This window comes from Danio rerio, chromosome 10, assembly GCF_049306965.1.
Source record: "Danio rerio strain Tuebingen ecotype United States chromosome 10, GRCz12tu, whole genome shotgun sequence".
Lineage (NCBI taxonomy): Eukaryota > Metazoa > Chordata > Actinopteri > Cypriniformes > Danionidae > Danio > Danio rerio.
The window spans coordinates 42,607,801-42,621,467 of record NC_133185.1 but is presented as its reverse complement, the minus strand read 5'-3'; the positions used below and the strand labels follow the sequence as shown (position 1 = coordinate 42,621,467).

Here is a 13,667-nt window from a genome sequence, read left to right as displayed (position 1 = left end):
GGATTATTACACAATTCTGGGTATAATAGGGACTAACACAACTGATGGGTTAATCTTTTAACCCATTTATTAAATTTAATTCAATGTTTGGGTTAGTCCATAATTTACCCAATTAGGGTTTACGTAACCCAGCATTTCTTAGAGTGTATAGAGTGCAATCTTATCAGATTATTTTTTTAATCAAATATGCCACTACAATTACTGCCATTCATACCAAATCATATGCATATAAATATTATTATAAACAATTATTATTTTAAAACAATTACAAATATATAATTATTCTATAACTATTATATTTAGATATAATTAATATTAAAATTACAATATTTAAGTTATATAATATATAAAATATTTAAATCATATTATTAATTTAGTCATAAATGTTATTTATAATAATTCTGAATATATCTTTTTTCAATCATGTTTTATGACATTCAAAGCTTTACAGTGCCATCTGCTGGCTATAAGATGCCGGTGCATGTGATTTCTTGGACCTTTTTTTTAAATAAAATTTATTTATAATATTTTATGCATCACTGATAACAGTCAATATTTTCTACTTCTAAAATATATTTTTACTTTATTAAAAGATGGAACAAACCCATGTATTAAATGTTAATATGCAGGCACATTTGGAGAAAACTATCCTGCCCTTTTATTCTTCAGCAACTTCTGCTAAAATGCTCAACCAGCTTAATTTTTGCTCTAATTTTTGTTTTCCAATAACGCTTATACTAAACACAAATTCAGACTCAGACTCAGCTTTATTATCTTGTTAGGGAAACTAAAATTGCAACAAGGTGCCATAACACAGGCGAAGTTCCATGTACACATTAATAACAACATCCATACATAATTATGTAGATACATCCCCCTCCCCCCTGGACTCTTTTAATGACCTAATGGCCACCATTATAAAAGAATTTCGGTTCTATTTGTCCTGCAAATAGGAACCCTAAAACGACGTCCTGATGGCAACAGCTGAAATAGAGAGAACAATGGGTGATATGGGGTGCATCGAATACCCTGAGCTCTCTTTAGAACATAATTATGGTAGATTACCATTGGACCAGTCTGGTTAAAACCAATGATTTTGCCTGCCACCTTCACCAGGCTGCTCAGCCTGTTCTTGCTTGACACACTCAGATTACCGTACCAAGCTACAATGCAAAAAGATAAAACTGATTCCATTAATTGTTTATAAAACAGCCTCATCATAGAGGCACAAACCTGAAATGATCTAAGTTTCCTCAGAAAAAACAGTCTTTGTTGATCTTTTTTATAGACAGCCTGGGTTTTAGGTTGAAATGTCAACATATTATCAATAACGAGCCCTATATTTATGCGTGTCAACAATTTCAATGTCCAAGCCTTTGCTGGAGGATTAGAGAAGCCTTCCTGTAATCTATCACCATGTCTTTTGTTTTACATGCATTCAACTGGAGAGAAAATCTATCACACCAGGAAGTAAACTCCAGCACAGCCCCAAATCCTGATTGTGGAGGAGACTCACAATCACAGAATCATCTGCGTATTTAATGACATGACAATCACCGTGAATACTACAACAATCATTAGTATACATGATGAACAAAAGAGGTGAGAGGCAACAACCTTGAGGGGAACTAGTGGAACAATACTGGTAAGTCAGAAAGAGCACCATTAACTCTGACACACTGCTGACGTCCAACTAAAAAATCAAGAATCATCCACAAATATTAAGATCCAAGTTAAAAAGATAAATTAATTTCTCCACCAACAAATGTGGCTTTATAGTATTAAAAGCATAAGAGAAATCAATAAACAACAATCTGGCATGAGTCTTAGGCTTTTCCAGGTGATTAAACAGGTAATTTAACAGTGGCATCTTCAACTCCCCTGCTCTGTCTAAAAGCAAACTGCAATGGATAAAATTTATCCTTAGACTGCAATAAAATCTCACCTTTAATAAATCTCTCAAAACACTTTATAACTAATGAAGTAAGGGAAACAGGTCTAAAATAATTTAACTCCTGAGGAAACTTAGTTTTAGCTATAGGAACAATAACAGATTTCTTCCAGATTTCAGGAACCCTTTGTAACATAAGAGACAGTGAAAAAAAATGTAATGAAATATTTCAGAAAGCTGTTCCGCACACATATGTAGCACCCTACCACCAATATTGTCTGGACCCGGGCTTTTTTTAGTATTAGTTCTCTGAAAGAGGCCTTTGACCTGAGTTCTACTAATGTTTACAGAGTTACTACATGACAGGTGTTGTTTAAAATGTCATTTTCTGACTTAAAATCATCCTCCTCAAACCTTAAGTAAAATGTATTTAGTTCCTCAGCAAACTCTCTCGCAGAACTAAAACCATTTAAATTGATTTTACTGCCCCCTCTATCTTCTTTACACCCAGCCATTGCCTTCACCCCTTGCCAGGCTGATCTTAAATTATTACTGCTCAACTGTTTCTCATTTTTGTCCTTATACCTATTTTTGTCCTTGTTTATCTGCACTCTCACTGCCTTTTTTAATTGCTGAACTGAGCTCATATCACCCTGTTTAAAATATTTATGTTTACTTTGCAGGAGAGATTTTGTGTCATTTGACAGCCAAGGTTTGTTATTTGGAAAGTCAATAACAGTTTTGTGAGGAATAATCATATCTGTACAAAAAGATATGTAATCACACACTACTTCTGTGAGTTCATCAATACTTTCAGATGTTTCTTTAAAAACAGACCAGTCTGTACAATCGAAACAACCCTGAAGGGCCAGTGAATTATCCTCTGACCTACTTTAATTTCCCTCTAAACTCCAGCACAAAGCTTCAGTTATTAACCCCTTATAGGGCACTCATTGAATTAGTCATCCCTGGAGATACCGAGAGTTAAGACTTTTCAACTCGTCTCGTCTATCAATTCTGATTTTTAATTTGTATTTTCTATCGGATTCAATTCAGGTGATTGGTGGTGATTGTTTTTCTTTCTCTGAAAGCATCTGAGAATTTCACTGGCCAGGCCAGTAGCCAGCCTGGTGAAAGGAGTGGTTCTTTTTTTCTCAAAAAGTGGACCTTTTGCAGTTAAAGCCTCAGTTTCTATGAGATTTAAACACTGCATTTTAGTGACATTAAGCAGTACTTTTTCTTCTGGATTAGCTAGTCAGATGTCATCACAACCACACTTTTTGATGTACTAAAAATATTTTATAAAAATTTCCAATAAAGAAACATTAAAACAAATTTATTACATTATATCATTAGGAAAAAAAATAGGAATCTGTTAAAGTTTAAAGTAAAAAAACAAACTGCAGCCTAATATCATTTATTAGACCGCAAACAAACTGGCCAGCACATTCCACTGCACATTCCAGTCACATTTTGGCCATTTCAATAAAAAATAATCATTAAAACATATTTATAATAATACAACAACAATAATAATAATAATAATAATAATAATAATAATAATAATAATAATAATAATACAATAATAATTAATTCTGCAGAATTTTTCTAGCTTCTTTGGTTAAAAAAAAGTGCATTTGAAAATACCTCAATATCAACAATAGCCAATATATATTCATATCAATTTAATATGGTCCACTTCTGGTACTTCACATCGTTTTATTGCTCATTTTTATTTCAGAAATAAGGTCCAAGATATAGAATAAAGTTACCTGTAAAATGTTTTGCAACAGTCGACAGAGGAATTGTTTGGTCTTAAAGCCTTTTTCAATTGATTATTTTCATTATTTATGATGGCATAGCAGTCAAAATAGGACAAATGAGATTATGTATCGGGGCAAATTCTGGACCTTTGTCAGTGAGGGGTTGGTCTTCTGAACCACCCGAACCCCCCCTGGAAACAGGCCTGAAAAGTTAGAACACAGGTTTTATGTTCATAGTAAACATGTTTTAATAGAATTTTGGCTGTAAAAGCTTACCTACAGGTGTTTCAGGCGCAGTTCCGATTTTCACCAGGTCATAATTTATTTTATTTATATTAATTTATGAATGATTATACCTGTGCAGTTTCATTTGGAGTGCATCCTAGATCACCTTCTAAAGTGGTTTGAGCGATTGGATTAAATGTGATCAGAATAAAACGAATGAAGTGACTAAACAGCCTCATAAACACAGGTGACGGGAATATACAGGACGACCCGGCTAATGATCCATGAACCTCATGGATGGGGCATATTTTCGTCTGTTGGGAAGTAGGTAACTTTAGCCTTACCCTGTTTGGCAGTCTTTTTAAACACATGTTCAATATTTTGAGATAATGACGCCGCTGCCTGCCTTTTCTGCCTCTCTTGCTCTTTTTGACCCACAGCGTTTCTCAGTATGGATGAGTCCACAGCATCTCGTTGTCATTTCTTTTGCATTGTTTGCTGATTTTATTCAACAAAACTAGCATAAGCACAGTGTTTAGTGTGACCTGGTGCTACTTTGCCTTATGGTGAATGCAGTAAGTGACTGTATTATCATCAAAACATTACCTGTTAGCACAAAAGTCCATAACATACATACAAAAACGTAAAAAACTAAACCTTAATTACGTAATGTTCAGCCGTTGTGCTTTGTTTTCTTTGTTTGCTCGTTACTACACCCATAGACCGCGCTAAAGTCCAGCATCTTTACGTATTAACACTGTCTTGACTAGAGCTGTTAAATAACATTTGTCCTGGGAGCAATGTACAAATGTGGCGGCGCTATAGACGCATGCTCAGGGTCCCTATGCGATATCTAGTGTATATATCTGATACTGTAGTAGCTATCTACTGCGGCTGCCTCAATGGCAGGCAAATATATTTTACTTCAGTGGAAAACTCGGCCCTCATCATGATATAAGGATCATGCCCATCATATGTGCTTATTTTCTATTTGTATCTCCTTTGACATATGATATACATCGCAAAAACACGGCCTTTCATCTGTGTTCCTGCCCTCCTTCATCTGAATTTCCCGCCTCACCAAAACCACGTGATTGCAAATGTGGAGGGCGGGTGTAGTGACGTTGGCGCACAGGGGCGGGGCAGGTTGTGATTTTGGTATAAATATGCACGTCAGCTGGCTCACCTGTTTGCCAGTTCGATAGTTTGCTAAGTTGTCCGACAATAACGTCAAACAAACAAACGCCCCAAACACTCGATGGGATCCACGCCGTTTACCGCCAAAAAGCTTTTTGGCCTGAGGTCGACACATCATCCTCAAATTCACACCAGGAGTTTGAGACCCATCTGTAAAGCAGCTTACAAAAGGTAATTATGTTCGTTTGTGTTGTTGATAAACGTAGCGGTGTTGCTAACCTGCAGCCCGGTTTGAATTGAGTAAAGTTTTGTTTGTGAAAATAGCTTTACATTTTAATGGGCTATATGCACGCATTACTTCCGCGTTTTGTCTAAGGCCGCGGTCCAGCTTCCGGTCTGGGTGATTTTAAGCGGAGGTAAACAGTATTATGGCAGAGTCGTCAATATTTACTCGCTGTTTGCGAGTAAATTATGGTCAACGATGTGCAAATGATTGTCCGGATGTGCTCTACAACACCGCAGAGCAAAGCTTGAGAAGGGTTTCAAGTTGTATGCATCTTCCTACCTGTGCAATTATGAAGGTAAGTTCAGCTAGCCTGAAGGCTAACTTTAGCGTTAATACTCTTACGATCCGTCCATCTGCAGCTTTATCACGTAAGTAAAAATAATCATATGTGTACGTAATTCTGTCTCAAAGTGTCAGGTAAAAACAGGGCAGGAATAAGATCTCAGTGAGAGCTCATTACTACCGATAGATCTATGAAGAAATCGGAGTCTCCTCACCAGCTGAGAGTAGGACAGCATACAAGTTCTGTCCCATTCATACTTTTACTGTTCTAAAGTGACCACCACTGTTCAGTTCGGATAATTACAGAAACACAGATGCTGTCTTAGCTTGTAAGCATGATTATTGAGCAAGATATATTAGGAATAAAATAATACAATGCCGTTCCATCCACAACAGACAAATAGCACTGTGTCAATGCTGAGATTTATTGCTGAAACAGTGGAGATAGCATGCTTTCTATTTAGTCGATAACACTGTAATTAAATGGGAGGGTGACCCAAAACAATAAGGTGTCATTAGTTAATTTCACATCAACAATTTGTCTATTTCAATATTTATTAGTTTTTTACATTAATGAACAAATGCTTATTCATTGTGCTTGTTAACTCACAATGTAATAGCTAATGTTAACAAGCATGACTTTGGATTTTTATTCATTAGTAAATTAGTTTAACAATGTTAACTATTAAATATTAAATAGTTATTTTAATAGTGAGCAAATACATTAATTAATGAAAAGTTATTTTAAAGTGTGACTAAAGGGAGCTACTTTTAAATAATTTAAATTAATTATTTACTGTGTAGTTTAATCTGATGATATTGCTGCAGATGCCTTTAAAAAGAAGATATTTTGAAGAAAGCTGAAAACCTGTAACCATTGACTTCCATAGTATGAAAAAGAACTACTATGAATATCAGTGGTTGCAAGTTTCCAGCTTTCTTCAAAGTATTTTTGTTTGTGTTAAACATCAGAAAGAAACTCAAACAGGTTTGGAACAAGTGAAGGATGAGGAAATAGAATTTTCAGTTTTGAGTGAACTGCCTTTAATGACTCTCTTTAAAAACCTATTAATATTCTTGTTTCTGTTTTCTAGGTAACATTATGAGATTCAGAGCTAGAAAAGTTTATGTGTAACTTCATACTGGAGTGGACATCCGTCAGAAGATCCATGCCATCGTCTGCTAGTTAATAGCTCCTGCTCTTGTGTGGCTGAGAGTGGGATTTGCAAACATTTGGTTGCTTTGCTTTTCCAGACAGCCCATTACTCTGAAATGTGTAATGTGTGTTGTCACATGAACAATTGTTTGGAATGGATCAATTATGTGTTAAGTTCCATGAAACAGATGGGTGATTTATTTATTTATTTAATACGTATAAGCCCAAATACCTCTCTATGCACAAGTTACAGAAGAAGCACCTGATTCAAGAAAACAACTGATTCAATGTCATTGTTTCTGTTCATCTGAATAAAATATTTTTTTCAAAATGTTACATTTTTTTGACAATTTTTATTTCAAATTACATACAGTGAATTATATTTTATATGTACAGTGAATAAAATAAAGGTCTTTATTCTGAATTAAAAAATTGCACTTAGAAAGTAGCTTAAGAAATGTTTATGTATATTAATGTTCATTTTTTTTACTTCAAAGGCAATGAAAATAAACTATTATTTGCCATAAAAGCTCCTTTCTTTAAATGTCTGCATCCGGTTGGCACTCGAGCCTCGGTCAGTTTTCTAGACTGAAATTGTCAGCTACACTTGTTTTTTTCTGTTTCTGTAAAATTCTCACGTTTAATATCAACAACCCACCTCTTCTGCACGACTTTGTCTTTTGGAAACGTGTGGAAACTAAGGTAACGTTAAGTGTTCAATTTTTGACGCTGTGCATTGCTGAACACAGCAGTGGTATCTACAAGTACTGTTCTCACGTCTTTGAAATGACACTTTTAAACGTTTAGATGTCATATTTATGTAGCTGACATAGACATATATAAGTGGGCTATAATGGCATAAAACATTAAGACAACTGTCCAAAACATTACTCGTTTTTATCAGTAGCGCTCCTGTTGTAGCACTGTACTGTACGATCGGCGGAAGTAGGCTCGGGGTCTTAAATTTTACCGGAAATGCGTCACGCGCCGCCGTGCATAGAGCCCATAGGGTAACGTTATATGCCAAGCTAGTGTTTTTCCCAAACTGATAAACTTCTGGTGACCTGTTATTGTGAACTTTATTTCGTTTTATACGGTTTTCTTTACAGTATCGATGTTGTAATGTCATTAAATACATTCAGTTAAATAAACTTTAACATTTATTTAGTTGCTCAAGCGTAAAACGAGACAAAAGCCGTTTGTTCGCACGCGCCCGTCAGAATCGGCAGGCTAGCTCAGAAGCTCTATTGATATACTGAGATAAAATAAATGCTCATAATATAAAGACATGGCGGGGTAACATGTAATTTAATGAAGTGCTTCTTGTACAATCTGAGACCCACTTTAAATCGGATATCACTCAGCCAGTGGAGGTCGCTGATTTTTAAAGGAAACAGATGTACCGATTTTGCATTGGCATTCAATTCGCCGGAAGCGCTTAACCCAGGTTACTGGTTAATTAAAAGTCCTATTAGCATGTTCATATGACTTAAATAATCTTTATAATAAGAGCATTTATTTTACCCCAGTATATTCAATGGAGCTTCTGCGCTATCCTGCCGATTCTGACGGGCGCGTGCGAGCAAAAGGCTTTATTCTCGTTTTACGCTTAAGCAACTAAATAAATGCCAAAGTTTATTTAACTGAAGTTATTTTAATGACATTGCAAAATCGATACTGTAAAAGGAACCGTATAAAACAGAAAAAAGTTCACAATAACTGGTCACCAGAAGTTTATCAGTATGGGAAAAACAGTAGCTCGGCATATACCCAATTGAATTCTGCTTAATGTTTAGCCTAAATGAGAAACTGTTATACTAGTTTGCTTCGTTTTAAAGAGTTTTTGTGATACACTCAGTCGATTTATCGTCGTCATCCAGACAGTGATTGTCGAGTGAATGTTGAATTAAACATTATCTATTTGTATATGCGGATGTGCTGTCGAGTGAATGTTGAATTAAACATTATTTATTTGTATATGCGGATGTGCCGCTTTTTTAATAAACTAGATTCAGGGTGTGTTTGTTAATATTTGGGGTGTTTATGAGAGCAGGCCTCAGTTTGTTGTGCAGGATGAGTGATGTTGAATTGAGGTAAAGTTGGTTTTATATTCCCGCATTCATTCAATTATATAGTGCAGTATATATATGACTAACGTAGACTAACCATATTCTCTACATTGGAAAAAAATATTCAAATATGAATCCTTGCATTTACTAATTTAAGTGGTTGTAAACAATTTATTCGGGCTGAATTTAAACAAACTAAGTTGAACATTACTAAATTTACTTTGTTTAAATTCAACACATAAATTGTTTGCAGCATTTTTTTTTCAGTGTACACAACGATCAGTGTTGCCAACTATTTCCAAGAGGAGGGGAGACTGCAGACTTGGATCCAGAAAGATCTATGGCCTAAGCAACCAGAACTATACCACACTCAACCATAATTGCATTCAATTACATTTAATATAATGCAATAATGTTCTAGTTTAAACAGTTAAACTCTCATATATCTATAAATGCAAAGAAAAACTCACAATTTTAAATGGTCTACTGATTTTTATTTGTATAGCTATACAGTGCATTTTGTATATTAGCTATGAAGTTTGCATTGCACATGCATTCATATTGTTTATCACTGATTGTTTTATAATATTTATTTTAACCATTTGTTTCAAAGAAAATAATAAAATATGGAAAAGTTGGTATCACAATTTGTAGCTGCAAATAAAAAATAAATAATAATGACTTGGTCCTTTTGTTTTACCTTGCTATAATTCTTAAAGAATAAATCAAATATATTAAAAAATATTTTGATGTTTCGCAAAGATCCAGATAATATATAAAATGGCATGAAATTTATTTATTTTTTTTGCTTTTCATTTGCCAATCTGTACTGTTTCTGAGGATTAAGAATTTTAGATATTTGGTCTAGAAACAAGTCAATTTTAAGTGCGTAAAGGATTTTGCAGATTATTTATACATAACTTTGTTTATTTTTCAGTGAGCATGAAGAATTTGATGCAAGAATTCAACTTCATTTAAAGAAAACAGCCAATCTAGTGATATTGTTGTCAATAAATGAATGTAAAAAAAATCTAATGTTGTCTGGGTTTTTGTCAGTCAGGTAAATTAATGGTCCTTGGAATTTTAGAAAGGAGTGAATTGTTTGTCTAAATATTCTGCAGCTGTCTGGTAGTCAATACCACTGCATTATCAAAGCACATCATTACTCCATGTTACACTATTCTTTGGTTATAATTTTATTTTCAAAATGCAACATTACATATAAACAATAGGAAAAAATGCATATCTCTATATGAAAACATATAACAAGGCTACTATTAACCATCACACTTTCCAACTATTTGCTTTTTAAATTTTTCTAATTAAATCTATATTAATTTGCAATTGGGCTTTTGCATACCTGAAATTATTTGTTGAGAGTATCAATTCTGCATATTATAATTGTGTTTATAACTCACTTTCTGATACATTAACTTAGCGTTCATATTTAGCATAATCTAACTAAAAATATATTTTTATGAACAGAACATTTAATAATCTGTATATTAAGTTATATTTAAACATTACATCCAAATATAAATAGGTTCTGATTAACATATAGCTTTGCGCGATGTTGTCATTGCATAATCAATTCAAAACTTCTTTGTTGTATAAAAAATAATTTACGTTTTCTCAAATTGACTGGCCATCTCAGCAAAAACACTATTTGAAATATGTCCATATAGATTTGTATGAAAAATAGAATTGACTATGTAAAAATAATACAAACACTTTGATATTTTTTTCCCCCCATATACCACTGATAATGAACAGGTACATTCTTTTAAACAATCTGTACTTACTCTTTTTAACTTGTGAAATTAACACATTTGTGAAAGTGACAGCAATTACAGCACTTGGAATTTATTGCTACCCAAGTTACCAACAATTAACAGTAAATTAACAGTTATGAAATGCAATCTGAGCTAGCAATTTACTGATTAAAGCCTGCAGTCACTGCTCTGAGTCACTTTTTAAAAATTTGCTAAAAGTAGCCAAATGAATGTTATCAATTGCCAAATTTTTTGCTTTTTGGAAAAAAAAAAAAAAAAGCTGCTATAGGGTAGTATAAAAAGTTGCTTAATCTAGCTACAAAATTGCTTAGTTGGCAACACTGACAATGATGTTCTGTACACAGTTTAATACTAATTAGGTTGTGTATAAAAATCCAAAATCATACAAAGTTCTTATATGTAACTTAATGTGTCGGTGCTCTCTTTGTGTAAGGCAGTGGTGCTCAACCCTGTTCCTGGAGATCGACCTTCCTGCAAAGTTCATCTCCAACCCTGATCAAACACACCTGAACCAATTAATTAGGACCTGAACAGCACTTGATAATTACAGGCAGGTGTATTTGATATAGGTTGCAACTGAAATCTGCAGGGAGGTCGATCTCCAGGAACAGGGTTGGTCACACCTGGTGTAAGGGATTCATCAGAATAAACATCAAAATCAGTCCAAGGCACTCAAAATGTGAAAAAAAAAGCCTTTATTGACATGGCTGTTCCTTAACTGCGGCTGCATCAGGTTACCCTTATGAAGTCAAGTGTTATCAAGATGTGTAGGCGCAGTTTGAAGAAATAGCCATGTCAGTAAAGGCTTTTGATATTTTCCCCACATTTTTCAAGTGTCTCAGACTGACTTTTGCTGTTTATATTAATTAGGCTGTTGTTGTTAGATGAATTTCAAGAGGGGCTAGAATTTTTTAAAACTTTTTTTATTATAAATCTTTAGGAAATATTTTTGGTACTTAAAAAAATAGATACAACAAGCCAATCCAACTAAAATAGTGCTTAAAGTGCCACTTATTAGAGTAGTTAAACATCATAATCAAATAGAAATGGGGTGAATATAATAACTGCAAAAAAGTTCACATTTTGGGAAAAAAAAAGAACCACCCCTTACACATGGCTGGCTACGGGCCTGGTGAAATATTTTGTGAATATTTAATGAAGAATAAGAAATATTGCAATGTTCTATTTTCCAGTGTACTGTGTAGGGCTGCTCGATATTAGAAAAACTGACATTGCAACATTTTATTTTTCTTTGATACATATGGCGATATTGAGTATAGTTTTAACAGGGAAAATGAAAAGCTCTATTTGGAAAGAATTCATAATTTTAGGATAATTTCTGATGGCAATAGGATGATTTTGTAGTGGAGCACATCTGCATAAAATGTAATAAACAATCACATGATAAAAACATTAAAGCAAAGTTACAAATGAAAAAAAAATGCTTTATGGTTTTTCAGGGAGTCTAATAGTATTCAGGTAAAACAAATTGAATAATTAAATGTAAAATAAAAACACTGATTATTATTCATTGCATATATACTGATCCTAAATACAATTAATCTGTCTTGAAGTTTGTACAATGTTAATTTTCTGTGCCTGAATGCTTTAAACTGTCTTGAAATGGGTACACGCTCAAAGTCCTTAAAACAAATGATTCTTTTATAAGTATATTTCTCGTTAAACTTTGCAATAACTGCACAGGCATGTATGTTTTGAACTCTTACTCAACTATTATCTCGACATCATATACACACTGCAATTTTATATACACATTAGTGTTGATGACATGTCTAATGTAGGATTCACTTCAAATGTAAGCAGCATGTCACTCTTTAGTTTACTTGCTTGATCTTTTTCATTTTACATGCATTGTTTTTGAAAGTCACAAAGTTTACTGTTTGTAACCTTGTGTTTTAGTATACAGTACAGGCTTGTGGTGTTATTTTACATTAGATTTCTTTTTAAACCCTATACCTGAATACTATTTGACTGCCCTGAAAGTTTATTACACCTATCCATCACTTACCTAACTTATCTTTGCTTGCAATTTGTTTAATTCAATTTAACTATAATTACCTTCACTACAGAATTATCCCAATCAAGTTAAATTAATACACTTTTTTCCAAATAGTCATTTTTAAGTTTTGTAGCAAACATATTGCAATATTTATTGCAGAAAAACTAAATGTCAGATTTTTTTTTCTCCAATATTGTGCAGCCCTACTTTGCATTAAAAAAGTGTGGTTTTAGTGAAAGTTGATGGGGCAAAAACCCAATGAAGGCTAGTTAATTTGAACAGTCAACAAGGGTTAAAGGGACCGTTCAAAATGAAAATAGTCATTTATTCATCCTGTTTTTTTTTTTTCAAACTTGTTAAAGTTTTATTATTATGTTAAGCTTAAAGTAGTTTAGGTCATTTATGTTGAGCTCAGTAAGAAGCCGTTATGTTAATTGGCTTGTGTGTTTATTTCTCAGCAGGTGTGTTTCATTGGGTGATGTCCACGATGGTTTACCCCCAGGATGAGGCTCTAGAGTGGATGATGCAGGATGAAATCGTGCTGACTACAACACTAAATCGGTGATCGATTTGGAGACGCTGCAAGGGGAACATGCTCAACTCCTCAAAACCATTCTGGACTGCAGTCAACCAGCCGGAGTGCAGGAGAAATCCAGACTGCTGCTGGAGAACCTGAAGGAGGATGTTGAGCTGGGCCTGGAAGAAGCACAGCGGAAACAGGAGTGCAGGAGAAATCCAGACTGCTGCTGGAGAACCTGAAGGAGGACGTTGAGCTGGGCCTAGGAGAAGCACAGCGGAAACAGGAGTGCAGGAGAAATCCAGACTGCTGCTGGAGAACCTGAAGGAGGATGTTGAGCTGGGCCTGGAAGAAGCACAGCGGAAACAGGAGTGCAGGAGAAATCCAGACTGCTGCTGGAGAACCTGAAGGAGGATGTTGAGCTGGGCCTGGAAGAAGCACAGCGGAAACAGGAGCGCAGGAGAAATCCAGACTGCTGCTGGAGAACCAGAAGGAGGACGTTGAGCTGGGCCTGGAAGAAGCACAGCG

At 34.5% G+C, this 13,667-nt stretch overlaps 1 long non-coding RNA gene across 1 annotated transcript; it reads left to right on the top strand.

Moving 5' to 3' along the window:
- The first annotated feature begins 5,071 nt into the window (after nucleotides 1-5,071).
- Nucleotides 5,072-7,076, top strand: LOC101882917 (uncharacterized). The gene is made up of 3 exons (XR_012386491.1): nucleotides 5,072-5,247; nucleotides 5,393-5,597; nucleotides 6,679-7,076. It is a non-coding gene; the product is annotated as an uncharacterized lncRNA (long non-coding RNA).
- The last annotated feature ends 6,591 nt before the right edge of the window (nucleotides 7,077-13,667 follow it).